The sequence below is a fragment of the Vulpes vulpes genome, chromosome 9 (assembly GCF_048418805.1).
Source record: "Vulpes vulpes isolate BD-2025 chromosome 9, VulVul3, whole genome shotgun sequence".
Lineage (NCBI taxonomy): Eukaryota > Metazoa > Chordata > Mammalia > Carnivora > Canidae > Vulpes > Vulpes vulpes.
This window is the reverse complement of record NC_132788.1, coordinates 39,683,067-39,698,813: the sequence shown is the minus strand read 5'-3', so window position 1 is coordinate 39,698,813 and position 15,747 is coordinate 39,683,067. Positions and strand designations below refer to the sequence as shown.

Below are 15,747 nucleotides of genomic sequence, written 5' to 3'. Positions count from 1 at the left end.
CTTACCAGGCAAATGGAAGCATTTAGGTTGCAATCATATCAGAAAAAAAATAAAATTTAAGACGTAAAGTATTCAAATTGATAAATGCTAAAAGCTATTATTTCACAATGAAAATAAATGTTACTAACATTTGTAAACCAAATAACTGAAACTATAACTGATTAAAGAAGAAATAGAAATTCTCTATAAACAAGAAATACACACTACTCCGTACACAAAACAGGTCAAGAAGAAAAAAATCAGTAAGGACTAAAAGTAAATGATCTTGGGGCACTTAGATGGCTCAGTCAATTAAGCCTTCACTCAGGTCATGATCCCAGAGTCCTGGAATGGAGCCCCACAGCAGGCTCCCTGCTCAGCAGGGAGTCTGCTTCTTCCCCTCCCTCTGCCCCTTCCCTCTGCTTGTTCTCTAGTTCTCTCTCTTACTCTCTCGCTCTCAAATAATACAATCTTAAAAAAAAGTAAATGATCTAAGCAATATAATCAATAAAGTAGGTTTTTTGGACATAAATGAAAACTGTACTCTAATGGACAATACACCTTCTTGAACAAACACAAAACAATTACCTATATTAAGGCACAAATAAATCATTAATGTAATCCTAAAACAGAAACATTACAAACAATAACCAGCTATTAGAATGCAAAGAAAACTAAAAATAACACTGGAAACAATGTAAAACAGTACCAGAAGAAGAGCTGAATAAATGCATTATGGTACATTTGGTACATTTGGTACATTATGGTACAGTCACACATGGAATACAGCAAAAAGAATAAATGACCCATGAGTACTTACAACAACATAGATGAATTTTTAAAAATTGTTAACAAAAGATCTAAACACAAAACCATATATAATGACCTAAATTTAAAACCAGGTAAAACTTATCAATTTAGAAGTCAACATAGGTGCTACCCTTTAAGAGTAGGGTGGTCATGACCTGAAGGGGACACTGGAATGTTCTAGGTGCTAGTTTCATGGGTGAATGAATATATCTTGTAAAAATTCACCAAGCTCCTTGTGCTATGTAAATTTTTCTGTATCAACACCAATAAAATTAACAATTGTTTTAAAAATCAGGAAACTGCTAGAAACTAAATTTTTAAAAAGTCTTCCTGTCTAAAAATTTAAACTCTTGGAAGAAAGAGAATAAACAAATCACAGAATTCCTGAAAAATAATGATAATGAAAACATCACATATCAGAGTCCATGGAAAAATTTAAAGTACTAATCAGAAAAAAAGTCCAGAGCCCTAAATACTTACATAATTTTCTTTTTAAGAAAGTGAATGAATGACATTCCAAAAAAGCTAAAAGGAGAACAAGATAAACCAAAAGGAACCCAAAGATGGCGTCCAGCTGGCTCAGACTCTTAATTTTGAGATGGTGAGTCTGAGTCCCATGCTGAGTGTAGAGTTTACTTTAAAAATAAGTAAATAGGGCAGCCTGGGTGGCTCAGCGGTTTAGCACCACCTTCATCCCAGGGCCTGATCCTGGAGACCCGGGATCGAGTCCCACGGGATCGAGTCCCACCTCGGGCTTCCTGCATGGAGCCTGCTCCTCCCTCTGCCTGTATCTCTGCCCCTCTCTCTCTCTCTCTCTTTCTCTCTCTCTCTGCATGTCTTTCATGAATAAATAAATAAAATCTAAAAAAATAATAATAAATAAATAAATAAATAATTTTTGTTTAAAAAGACGGTAACTATAAAAAGCAAAAATTAATGTGGTAGAGAACAAATTAATAAAAATCCTGGTTCTCAAAAAAACTAAGTTCATTTATATGAGGTACCTAGAATAGTCAAATTCACAAAGCAGAATGGTGGCTGCCAGGAGCTCCGGGAAGGGAAAAATGGGGAGTATTCAGTAGGTACAGAATTTTCATATGGAAAGATGAAATCATCGTGGAGCTGGATGGTCCTGATGGCTGCACAACAGTGTGAATGTACTTGTACTTAATAACACAGACCTGTATATTTGAAAATGGTTAAAATGATCTATTTTATGTTATATATTTAAATAAATTTATGTTATATATTTAAAGCATACACTAATTTCATCAAAAAGGGGGAAAAGGAGCAAATACACAAATATAAAAAAGATAAAATATAAAAATAGAGACTCCTCTGCACACTTCCATGCAAACACATTTAAAAACCTAGATAGGGGATCCCTGGGTGGCTCAGCGGTTTTGGCGCCTGTCTTCGGCCCAGGGCGTGATCCTGGAGACCCAGGATCAAGTCCCACATCGGGCTCCTTGCATGGAGCCTGCTCCTCCCTCTGCCACTCTCTCTGTGTCTCTCATGAATAAATAAATTTTAAAAAATAAATAAACAAATAAAAAATAAAAAATAAAAAAAATAAATAAATAAATAAAAACCTAGATAAAAGTAGATAAGTAGGAAATTATTAAGAGGGGCCCCAATACACAGAATGCTTAAACCAACCAATTTCCCTAAAAGAATCAGAAAAAGTTGTCAAAGAACTACCTTACAAAAAACAATCAAATCCAGATATCACAGAGGAACCTACCAAACCTTTAGAAAGCAGGTAGTCCCAATATTAAATTGATTTAAAATGTGGAAAATAAAGAGTAACTTCCAAATTCTTTATGAATCAACCATAACAATACCTAAACCTGATAAAGATAGCAAAAAAAAAAAAGACAAAGAGCACTTATGAACACTGATGCTGTGTTATTACAGAAAAAAACCCAACACCAGACTAAGAGTTTATCAAATGCAAGAATGGTTCAGTATTAGGAAATCTAGTCATACAACTCACCATACTAATAAATCTAAGGAGAAAAAAATACAAATTACCTCCAAAGGGGCGGAAAAAGTCAATGACAAAATTCAACATCCATTCCTAATTTTGAAAAAACAACTCTTGAATAAGTAGGAATGGATTTACACTCCTTAACATGACTTCACTAAGAAAGAGAGAGAGAGAGAACATGAGTATGCATACAGGACAGAGCAGGAGCACCAACATCTTACTGGGTCAAAACCAGAGGCACACCCACTACAGCCAAGAACCAAGCAAACCATGCCCACTACCTCTTCTACGATTTAACACTGTTCTGGAGGCATTCACCAGTGCAGTCAGGCAAGATGAAACAAGGACACAAACAATGGAGAAGGAGAAATAAAACTCTAAACCGATGACACAAGAGTAAACATGGAAAACCAAAAATATTGATGAAAACAACTCAAGAAAGAGAATTCTGCATATATAAAATTAACAAACGAAAAACCAACAGCCTTCATATACACAAATAATAACTGGTTAGAATGCATAATGGAAGAGAAAATCCCACTTACCAACAGCAACAGCAAAGAGCACAAACTTAAACAAGAAATGTTCAAAACTTATATGAAGAAATCTATAGATTCACACATTCCTGAAAGGCACACAAAGTGAGACTTGGTTAAGACATCACAACTTTATCAGATTGTCAGTTCTCCCTAAATTAATTTATAAATATAATGTAATTCCAATAAAAATTACTCAGAAGTTTCTTTATGGAGCTAGACAAGTTGACACTAGATAACACTGAACAGAAGGAGCTATAAGGGAAACTAGCCCTACCAAATATTAGAACAAAGCTCCATGATTAAAACGGTGGTACCAGCACCTGAAAAGGCAGACAGACCAATGAAATGTAACAGAAACCCCCAAAACAGACCCAATTTACATATAGAAATCTAATATATAACAATGGTGGCATCTCAAATGACTTGAGCAAAGATGGGTTTCATAAATGTTGGGACAACTGAACAGCCATTTGGAAGAAAATAAAATTAAATCCATTCCTAATATCACATACCAGGATAAACTCCCAAGTATAGCAGAAATCTAAATGTAAAAAAATGAAAGCTACCCAAGTTCTTAAAGAAATCATTGGTGTAGGGAAAGGTTTTCTGACCTTGACTTAAAATCCATACCAAAAAGTAGTATGTGAATTTTCAACTGCCCAGGGGTTGGCACCACTAACCCCCATGTTAAAGGTCAAACTCAGAGATACTTCCACTGGGTTTAGTTTGCCATTCTTTTCCTAACTTCTAGAGATGGATACAGATGCTCACTGAATTTTTTTCAGTCTTTCTTCCTTCCTAACATGCACTTACAGCTATAAACTTTCCTCTTAAGTATAACTTTAGCTGCACCCCACAAATTTTGATATGTAGTATTTTTATATTAATTCTGATCAAAATATTTTGTATTTTTAAATTCCCATTGTAATTAATATATCTTCTATGATTTATGGATTATTTAGAAACGATTTTACTTTTTGCTACTGATTTTAGTTTAATTTAGAGAATACTGTTCTGTTTGGCTTCAATTCTCTGAAATATCCTGAGACTTGGTTTTGTCCCACAACCTGACAGCCTGGGTGAATGTCCATGCACATATGCAAATAATGTGTATTCTGCAGTTGTTAGGGACAGTATCTTGACATGCAAGGCAAATTTCTTAATTGTGCTGTTCAAATCCTCTATATCCTTACTGAAGTTTGTTCACCCTAAGAGTAGTATAGCAGTATAAAAAAATAACAACTCCTTCTATGACAGTGAATGTATATATTTCATCTCACTATTTCTTTTAAAGCCTGTATTACAATCACTAAAATTCCTTTTGGATGATCTAAACACTCTACGAAAGAGAACAAAAAGGTGAATAACCTTCTCGACGCCAGTAAAAAATGGCAGCAATTTTTTTCAGCTAATTATTATCCAAAATGAGTTCATGGCACCTCTCTCCAAAATAAAAATCATCATTACAGACCTCCTCCAAGGTTTCACTGGGTCAGATCCAATAACTCCAGACAGCAGATCAATTTGTTTAATTACTCAAAGATATATTTTGCAACTAATTCATGCTGCTGGGCTCACGGGAAAAGTTAGCAATACTCCACAATACATTCCATAGATAATTACTGAGACTTTTAATTTTTCCAGACCAAAATTACCTTGGTCCTGCTCTCTGCCAAAGATGGCAAAGATCATCCTCCCCCTTCAGCACCCACTGCACTGTATCCCATTGAGGTTTGACAATCTTAGAATCATTCTCCCACATTCTCTCCCATTGATTAGACTGATTCTAGTCAATCTTAGAATCGTGCTCCAGAGAGCATCCATTACAATCTGAAACCCACTGCCCCCTCTGCTCTATGGTAAAATCTCTGGTGATCTGTTCGTGCAGTCCTTTCAAGAACCTCAGGGCTCAGGTACAGAATGGGCACCTATTCCAATCAGTCTTCATCAGTGTCCTCCCATTTTCTCAGGTCAGGACATCATCTCCCACTTGGATCAAGCACCCCTCTTATGCAATCTCAGGGCGCCTTTTTGCTTTCCAATTCTCTAAGTGTATATCACAGTGATCTTTTTACATGTTTTTCTCAGCTGTTACACTTTCAGCCCCTCAAGGAAAGGAACCATTTGATTTATTTTGATATCCTCGGCATCTAAGCAAAGCCTAGCAGCAGACAGATCCACTCTCTTTTGACCCTTGTCTCCTACAATCTATTCTCTACACAGCACTCCTAGTGACCCTTTTAAAATCTAAATCAAATGGTATCATTTTCCTGCTCAAAAACTTGCAATGGCTTTTCAACTCACTCAGAATAAAATTCAAATGCCATCACAGTCTCCTGGACCCTATATGACCTGGCCCTTTATGACCTCTGTAACCACACACCCCTCACTACTCACACTACCCTCCTACCACTTCAACAGCCTTTGCACTCACTGTTCCTCTGCCCCCAAGGCTCTCCGCCAAAATATCTGCCTGACTGGTACACTCCTTCACCTACATCACACCTCTGTCAACTGTCACCCGAGGGACACCTCCCCTGACCACACTATGACAAATGGCAGTCCCTGACACAATCTCCCCTTGCTTCTTTACTTTCTACACAGTCATTATAACTACATATGTTTCTGTTGTTTATCATCTTTTTCCCACACTACAATGTGATATCTGTAAGAAAGGGCAGAAACTCACTCTCCAGAACAGGGGTTGGGATTTTTTGCTCTGAAGAGCCAGATAGTGAATATTTTGTACTTTGGTATTTAGACAGTCCCTGTTGCAACTACTCAGCTCTGTCTTACAGCACAAAAGCAGCCAAAGACAATATATAAATTAGTGGGCAAGCCTGTGCTCCAATAAAATTTTCTTTACAAAATCAGGCAAAAGGCCAGATTTAGCCCAAAGGCTATTGTTTACCTTTGGAAGGTAAAGAGAAGCTTGTTCTAGAAGCTTGTTCTAGAAGCTTTGCATGCAGTACATTGACTTTGAATTAATCAATCATTCTCTGTTCTTGGAGAAACTACCTTTAATTGACAACATAAAATACCAACATTCCAACCTCATCAGAAAAGATAACTCCAAACCAGCTTCTGTACGCCTTTTACCAAAAAATCCACTTGCGGCTAATTATTCCTGAATGGCTGTTTCCACAGATATGCAATGTGTTCACTCTTACCACTAGAAAGTACATAAACCATATTAGTTTGACCCTCTGCAGAAATGTTTTTATTAAGTTGTGTTTTAACTTCATTTAAGACTAGAAAATAATCAGCCTCATAAAAACCACGTTCTAGAGGCACCTGGGTGGCTCAGTTGGTTAAGTATCCAACTCTTGATCTCAACTCAGGTCTGGATCTCAGGGTCATGAGTTTAAATTAAGCCCTGTGATGGACTCCGCGTTGGCCGTAGAGCCTACTTAAAAAACAAAAACTACATTCTAAGTGCTGCATATACTCACTAGCCAATACAAAACTCCAAGTGTAAGTTCTGGGAACATACTAAGGAAAGGAAACTGGTCTGTTTTCTATGGATGATGACTACAGTGTAGAGATGAAGATGTTGTTTCCCCTTCTTTTTGGCCCTCAGGATGGGCCAAAAGGATGCTCGGCCAAGTACCTTGCCTGCAGACTGGTTACGTCCCCAATACCTACGTCCTCTCTTCTCCAGGTTTCAGAGCCAGCCTACGTTTTCTAGCCTTCAGCACATGAAATAAGGCTGCGTCTGAGTATAGCCGATAGGATGAGAAGTGGTGTGTGCTGGCCCAGAAAGCCTCCCACAGGATTTGGCTTTTTCCCTACCCACCCACTGAACTGAGCAGGAGGAAGTTCCCACTTTCTCCTGAAGGCTGAGTCACAAGTATGGCCCTGTGGAATGTCACCCCATGAGGACCCCAAAACTAAGCTTCACTTGGGTGAGCAACAGATGTTTTTTGTGCTGAGTCACTGAAACCCTGCATGAGTAAAGCAATTTAGCTCTCTACAGCTAAAACCCTGAATTGGTAGGCTGGAATCCTGTCCAAAGAAGAGGTTTTATTGTTTTCATTCGTGATCTTCATAGAAGTTTAATTCTCATTTATATTCAGTTTCATTCTTTTGAGTATTTCCTATAAGGTAATTCAAATCTTTATGTAATAGGGTACAAGGGACAAGCCTCCACTGTTTGTGTTCAGTAAAACCATAGTATCTCAAACAACAAAAATCTCAATAAATATATTTGGATAAACATATATTTGGACAAATATAAACATTCAAACAAAACTCTACTTGTAGCTTTCACTTATACACAGTTAATCTAAGTTGTATTGAGGTACCAAAAGAAAGAATACTGGGTAAATTCTAAACTGCAGGGCAATATATTTTGTCTCAAACAGAATTTGACAATCAGAAACCAAATAGCCTAAGAAATGAAACCACATTTCTAAACTCCTCTCTAGCACGAATAAGTAACCATAAACAAAGCTTTAAAAGAAAAAAAAATTGTTCTAACAATTAGAACAATTGTTCCTGTAATACCTAATCCCTATATAGTTCTATCATGTGATGCCATGAGGCTTTGTTGTTTCCGCACTTTTTTTCCTGAGAAGTAGTATGGAAAAAACTGGACATGTTGGAAATGGAAGAACTTTTTAATTGGTCTATGTAATACAAAAGACAGTGTACAAGCTCTGAAAATTTTATGTATAACTCAGGTATGAACTTCACTATCATTGTTAAGCCTTGTAATCATTCAATATTGTAATGCCAGCTTTTAAAAAGGAGTCATATTTTGGGGTACCTGGGTGGCTCAGTAGGTTAACTGTCCTACTTTTGGTCTTAGCTCAGGTCTTGATCTCAGGGTTGTGAGTTCAAGCCCCTGTGTTGGGCTCCATGCTGGGCCTGGAGCCTACTTTAAAAAAAAAAGAAGAAGAAGAAGAAAAAGAAAAGAAAAGAAAGAAAAGAAAAGAAAAGAAAAGAAAAGAAAAGAAAAGAAGTAATTAATGTTTTAATAATCTTCCTCCCTGGGATTTCTGAATGGACAATTCACCATTTGGTAAAGCCTTTGGAAACAATGTTGTTTGCAGCGTATAATTAAAATCTGGAGACAGGTGATTGAGGAATTTAGGGGCTTCTGTGCATTTCTGGTTTTTAAATCAAAAACCAGGATAATTAACTCTAAAAGATGTACAAAATAGGAGATAAATACTATGGAAAGCCAAGAACCAAGATAACATTTTAAATTCTATAGGTTCGGTTATAATCAAAATGTGTTTTCCTGATTCTACTGAAAATGGGCAGGTATCCCATATTGAAAAACTTCAATCTTTCCCCCCAAAATTAATTATCTTACTTTTGATGGAAGGCATCTGTGTTTGCTCCTCCTGGTTGTAAGCCGTGAAGAGCCTCTCTCAGAATGATACGAATATAACTTCTCCCTCTCTTTCTTGCCACTCTTCTGGTTAATGTCATCGCTCTACTGGACTAGATACTTCACTTCCTAAATGCTTAGACACTGTTCCTTTCATGTAGCACAGGGAGCAATTTAAATCCATGAACCTCTCCTTCTTAAGTGTTACTTCTGAACCGCATAGAGTATGGCCCTGCAAAGAGTTACAAAGTCAATTCAGAGCTAAATTGTGGCTAGGTATTAACTCTAATATAGGACTACATAACCAAATGGTTCTGGAGGGCGGGGGGGGGGGGGGTCATGTACATAGTTTGAGGGGCTGAGAACAGAACTGTGACATTAGTAGGGCAAAATGGCTAGGTTTTTAAAATTACACAGTAGTTATAGTGTTCTACTTATCCTAGTCCTGAATCAAAACACAGGACACGTTCAGTCGATGAAAAAATACTTGTTGAGGTTCTACTATGTGCAAAGAATACACCATTTCTTCCATTCAGCTGATAAAATATGGCCACATGGATTCTTAATTCAGTCAATCACATCCATACTTTTATACTGCAATATAATTTCACTGAACTGCTCATGTGCACAAAATGGATAACAGCACTCAATGAGAGAAGCCAGATGAGCTAAAATGGAACCGGAGCAGCATGGTAATAAAATCTTCAGCATGCACTGGAGCACAACTTTAAAAATCCAATAAGACTTTCAATGGCTAGTAAAAGGAAGACTCAGGGATCAAAGATTACAAAGGTGGTGGGGGAAATGGTCAGTTGGAGCAAAGGAGGCACTGAGTGTTAGCACTGGTCACTGAAGTTATGATCCAAACAATCTGCACATGATCACGATGTTTCAGAGATTGTTCAACAAAGCTGGAACACATCTACTAAGTGCTGGCTGTGTACAAGGCACCGTGCTGTCTGGTGCCTGCCCGCAAGGAGTCTATAGTTAGCAGGACATTTTACCTCTGCTTTCCCTCTCTAGGTTTTGAGGACAGTAGCTTGGTCCTATCAATGCTGTCATCACTAGTAACTAGAATGATTCACAGGAGGCATTCATTCACACATGTGTGAACTGACTGAAAAGAACCATAAAGCAAAAACTAAAAGAAAAATATTAAAAGAAATAAAACTCAGAAAAAGTGCAAGAATATCCAATACAGCAGAAGACTGAATCTTCAGATCAGTTTAAAGACCACTGCTCTAAGAGGTCAGAGGACATCTTAAGAAGAGGCCCAAGTCTCTGAGAAATGATCCCAGATGCTGAGCTCAGAGCTGAGGTCCAGAAGCTGCTAGCAGACCTGAAAGAAGAGAAATGACCCTGGGATATTCAGGATGTTTAAAGTTAAAAAGGTAAATGAATAGAGTCAACAGAAGAAGAGAGCTAACCTCAAAGAGAAGAGGCACAGATCCAGCGGAGAAGAAACAGAATAGGGAGGCTCCAAAATTTAAGAATGAAATCTGAGGATGGAAAAATTATTCTAATCTAAGGACATCTGCTAAGATGGGAGAATAGGCTCTCGCGCAAGACAAACAAAACTGACCTTGAGGTAAGCAGCAGAACAGTGAGAGTAGAAAGCGTCCAGTCAGAAAGGAAAGCAGGACAGCACAGTCACAGACAATACGACCTTCAGGGAACGCCAGGACCTGGAAAAAGGCACAGCCATGTCCAAAGCACCCCACCCTGAGAAGGACAAATAAGTCCTATGAGACACATGTCTCAAAGGGAAGGAAAAAAGCATTCTTAAAAAAAAAAAAAAAAGTTAATAAAAGAAAATAAAGTCACTGTTTGAAAAAAAAATTTTTTTACCCTGTACCAGATGTCCCTCCCTAGTGAATGCCCTTCTCCCCTCCTCAAAACCAAGGTTTAGAAAGCACTGCGCACCCTGACTAGCTTCCCCGCCTGAGTGCCATTCACTCCTTAGTCCATGGAAGTAAGGCTCCCCTGAGACTCCTCTCGTTGAAAACCAGTAATTCTATCCTAGGGCTAAATCCAATGGAAACTTTGGAAGCACTATCTATCTGGATCTCTGGCTAGTTAGCACCCTCTCCTCTCCCTCTTGGCTTCTTAACATGCTCAAATACCTCTATTCAAAAAAAAAAAAAAAGAAAGAAAGAAAGAAAAGGTATCCTCCTTTTTACCCAGCCTCCTGGAGCCACCCTTCTTCACCACCACCAGGCTTCTCAGTTGTCCACACACAGTGGCACCATTTTCTGGCTTCCACTATCAAACCCTCTGGCCATCCTGCTCATGTCCCCATCACTGCGTCACCACTGCCGCCATCTAGGTTACTAAAAATTTTCTGGCTCTTAGCATCCCTCTTTACTGATGTCTCCTGGATCATGGCTTCTAAGACATCATTCATGCCGGTCCCCCCTCCCAGCGGCCACACACACACACACACACACACACACCTGTCCTCCTCTGTCTCAATTCTTTCCTGAGTATCTTCTGAACACAAGAGCTCCTCAGATCACGTTCTATACCACCACCACCACTCCTTTTCTCACTCTGTACATGCATCTTGAGTAACTTCATCCACTCCAACATTCTCCATTAACAAATACAGGCAAAGGCAGAGGTTCTAGAACTTTCTCTGTTCACTTAGCGTCTCAGACCAAAAGAAATGCCTGAGTAATTGAATCATTGGACAAGTTCAAATAACTTATGTATTTTTTGCCCTAACAACTTATTACCCATTTTTCAAACACACTTCAATTGACAGAAAATGAGTATCTTTATGTCATTATTACATAAACCACAAGTATTTACTGAAGGTATGTATGCACCTGTTGAGCACCTTACAGTTTCTCAAATCTCGGATGTGGACTGGATAGCACCTCGTTCACTTCCTGTTCCACATTGATTCTCACATGGAATGCAACCACTAAACACTCAGCCTTCCAAACATACAGCAAAAGGACAGTAGTGCAGCCGATGGTAGAAACTGTTGACTACTTTGAGCTAGTATGTCCCACAGGGCTGGACAGATGTCAAGTACCACTGTGTTTCCTTCTACAATTCAATATCCTGCAGTCTCCCTGTGTGTTCCCTGCATCACATCAGCACAAGGTTGGGGAAGTGTAGTGCTAAAGACTCTCAGATGTCTGTCTCCATCCAAACATCCCCCGACAACCAGATCCCTAATGTAATCAACTAAACACTGTGTCCCACTGCCACCTAAAACTTAACAAGGCCAAGCACATCCATCTTTTCTTCCTCCAAATGGCTGCTGCTCCATAAGAAAAGCATCATCCCCGCAACTGATCCGCGAGGACTCTGCACAGCCCTGAACTCCTCCCTCTCTTAACTCCCTCCCCCACTGCACATACAACCCCCACCCAACGACCAAGTCCAGGCAATTCCACGACCCCCACGTGCCCTCCTTCCATGCTTGCGCCCTTCCATCCATTCTCTGATCATGCCCTTTTGCTTCATAATTCTGCAACTGTTTCCTTTGCCTACAGAGTCGTCCAAACTCCTTACAACAGGAATCACAAGACCCTACATGGCATGGGCCCTAGTCACTTCTGTCTCATTTCTTGCCGCTCCTGAGCCCTTCTGCACTTGGCCATGCCACCATCAGTTTTCAGTTGCTCCAATGCACCACCCCTCTGACAACCTTTAGCAAGCCTCTCTTCAACCCATACTGACAAATTCCTCCTCTTGTACTTCTCTGAGAGGCTTTTCTCATCTCTCCAAATAGCCCCTAAGCTCCGGTTTGCAGTCATCCTATGAGCTCCTTCCTATAGCTGATCCCTTCTAGAGCACTTACCATATACTGCACTGTAACGGATGGTTAAGATAAGACTGTCCGAGAACCCAGCTGAACAGGTGCTCAAAGAGGCATCTGCCACCTTGCTTATCTTTGCATCACCAGCACATATGATAAATTCTGAAGTATAGCGAATGACTGGACTAGGTCATTCATGTGATGTTTCCCATCCCTCTCTGCTTACTAACTCCATCACAGCACTTTTATCTCTTATTTCTGCAATCCCAGTATCGAAATAGTACAGGTACTTAGCAAGCATCCCCTAAATGGCTTCTGAAGAAAAAAGGTTATCAAAAAAATTCTGGAAGGCCACACTCCACAGTAGTAGTTGTGGTTACTTCCAGAGAGAGAAACAGGACAGGGAACCAGTAAGATGAAAAGACTCAGTTGAGACTTATTACTCCATGCATCTCCACAGTGATACTCAATTTATTCTATAATACCCCTTATTTATGTATGACTGGTATATAGTACTCCTGTATGACCAGCATAAAACCAGCCCTGAAGAATGCAGGGACCTCAGGCAGCCTTGGGCTCCAGATGCCCAAGACCAGGTCCCAAGAACACTTGATCTTAAAGAACAAAACAGGCTTCTAAGAAAAACAGGACTGAGAAGGTGAGCATCTAAGTCTGTACAGCAATGTGAAGGCAGTCCCAAGAAAATATAAGGAATGACAAAAGCATACAAGCGGAAAACATAATTTGTAATTATTCCCCAAAGAAAGTTCTGGGAACTCTAAAAGAAGATAACTGGTACTGGCTCATAGCACAGACAATTCTTTTAATACTTATGTTTTAATGAAAACATTCCAATGACCAAAAGGTGGCTTGCCACATGCAGGTTACTATGGGAAGTGTAAAGTACATCTACAAAGACATGCTGAGAATAGCCAGGAGGCTACAGTGTTGGCATGACCCCTTGACAAAGTCCATTTCACCTTTATTTTCAGAATTATTTAAAAAAAAAAATAGTGGAGCATATCACTGACTGTTAGGTCATAAATTTTAAGGAAACAGGTAAAATACCATAAAGCAACTTCATGTCAGCAACTGGAAATGCAAGAACAATTTTTATAAGTCGATAGTTCCAGAACAAGCTTCTTTTCACTGTTGGAAGACAACAGTGAATACAGGGTCAGACTGTTAACATATAAAGTCAATCAAACCTCTCAACCTAGTGAGCTTTTAAATACCCAAATGGACACAACTTCAGTGAATACAAATTAAGATCTTCAAAAATGAAGAAAAGTGAGCACTATGCAGATGCTATTAGAAAGGAGACCAGACACACAATAAGAACTGCCTATGGGAAAGGTCAAACCCCGCTTTCCTTTGTTTAACCTCTCAAGTAGATAAAAGAACTAGCTTTCAAGAATCACCGCATTGTTTCACTGCTAGAAAAGGAAAGTTGAGTAACGCATGTAGAAAAAAGAAGCAACCAAGGTTCAACAGAATTCGCCCTAGAGGCAACAGAAAAATAAGTCCATTATAGCACTTTGAACTTAAGTTTTGCTAGAGATGGGGGGACATTTTAAGTTTCAGACAAACCTTAATTTTTTAAAATAAAGAATACTTCAAACAGCTCGTCCCTTCCCTCCTAAAAACGTGGATCCTTTGAATCTTAAAATTTCACGCCCCAGCATGCATCTGATGTGGGCACTCACGAAGCAGACACGGACCGTTTAGTGTTCGGTGTTTTAAAAACTCAAAAAAAAAAAAAAATTATTGCTGGCAGTCAGTGCGAATTCAAAACTGATCCCCAAATGAGAGAGAACTAGTAAGATACCCAATAGCGGCCAAGAAAACGAGATGCTCCCATTCACCCTCAAGCCCGCGGCTTAGCTTCTTAATCACGAGGAACTCCGCTCTCCGCCACGGAGCGGCCCCTCGCACAGGCTAGACCCAGGAGAATCGCCATTGCCTGCAGGCGCCACGGCCGGGGCGGGGAGGCTGCCCCTCGCTGGGGCTCCGGCGCCGAGGAGCGCAGAGCCAGGCGCCCCCCGCACCCCGCCCCGCCCCGCCCCGCCGCCCCCGCCCGCCGCAGCGCACGTCTCCCGGGGACGACCCTCGCCGGCGGCCCGAGCCCCTGCCCCGCGCTCGGGAGCCGAGCCCGGCTGCGGAGGCCCGCGGCCCCCACGGACCCGCAGCCCCGCGGGGGAGGGCACCCGGCGCAGAGGCGCGGGGAGGGCCCGACCGGGCGGGCGGCGGGCACGCGGGGACCGGGCCACATGCGGGCAGGGCGCGCGGAGCCGAGGGACGTGGAGGTCCCGGGCATCGTGCGCCGGGCGCGAGCGAGGCCCGGGCGGGCGCCACCTGCGGCCCGGAGGGCGGGCGCCTGCCCCGCAGCCCGGGGAGCGCGCCGGGCAGCGCGGGCGGAGGGCCGGGGGGCCGCGCGGCGAGAGCCCGCGCGGAGGATGCGGCTGGGCGGCGGGGCAGGGCGCGGGGCGGAGCCGCGGCCCGCAGTGGGCCCCGCCGCCCTCCCGAGAGCGCCCGGCGCGATGCAGCAACTTCACTTGGCCGCGGGGCTGCGGGGGCCCGGCCCGCGCCCGGCCCTCCCCCGGGGCAGCCGCTCGACCCGGAGCCCAGCAGCGAAGGGGCCAGGACCGAGGAGTCCGGCCGCCGGCAGCCCGCACTCACCGGCCCGCGATGCCGCCGCCGCCGCCGGGGCTGCGCTCCGAGCTCCATGGTCCCGCCGCGCCGCGGCCGCCCGGCGCCCCCGCCCCGCACCGCACCGCACGCAGCGGCGCCAGCGACGCCGCCTCCGGCCCGGCCACGGCCGCGGCCACGCCCCCTCCCGGCTGGGGGCCCGGCGGGAGCCGGGGGGCGGGGCTCGGCGCCGGCTCCGCCAACCGGAGCCCTGCCAGCCCGCCGCTTCACCAGGATTGGCGAGCGCCGCGGCCAATGGGGAGCCGGCAGGGGCGCGGAGCGTCGGCGCCGAGGGGCGGGGGATTGCGGAGGAGGTGGCTCTCACGGTCGGCCGGTCGCCGCCGATTCCGGTGGAGGCGCTGGCCGGGGTCCCTCCGGAGCGGAGCGGAGGGGCGCCTGGGCCGAGTTTACCGTCGGGGGCCCTTCGTCACCCCGGCTGGCGATGCACCACTGCAGTCCCGCCGAGCTCCCAGCCGTACCCTAAGCTTACCTGGGTGTCGAGGGCCCTGCCAAGCACGCCCATACCTGTGGGTAGCCGGAGGTCCTGCAGGGTTAAGGGTGCAGGCAGCCTGGAGAGGGTTATAGCCTTCGTCATCTGCTAGGTTTATGCTTCTGCAGTCCGTCAGCTTGC

At 42.8% G+C, this 15,747-nt stretch overlaps 1 protein-coding gene across 12 annotated transcripts in view; it reads right to left on the bottom strand.

Annotated features, from left to right (window-relative positions):
* WASF3 (WASP family member 3) overlaps nt 1–15,248 on the bottom strand; it is a 134,124-nt gene extending 118,876 nt beyond the window's left edge. For 8 of the 12 annotated variants that reach the window (XM_072719857.1, XM_072719856.1, XM_072719866.1 and 5 more), the window contains exon 1: nt 15,108–15,240. The gene's annotated coding sequence lies outside the window, so the exon portion shown is untranslated. Of the gene's footprint in view, nt 1–14,256; nt 14,484–15,107 lie in introns of those variants that run through there. The other 4 variants (XM_072719859.1, XM_072719850.1, XM_072719860.1 and 1 more) reach the window with 4 other exon arrangements.
* Nucleotides 15,249–15,747: the final 499 nt, after the last annotated feature.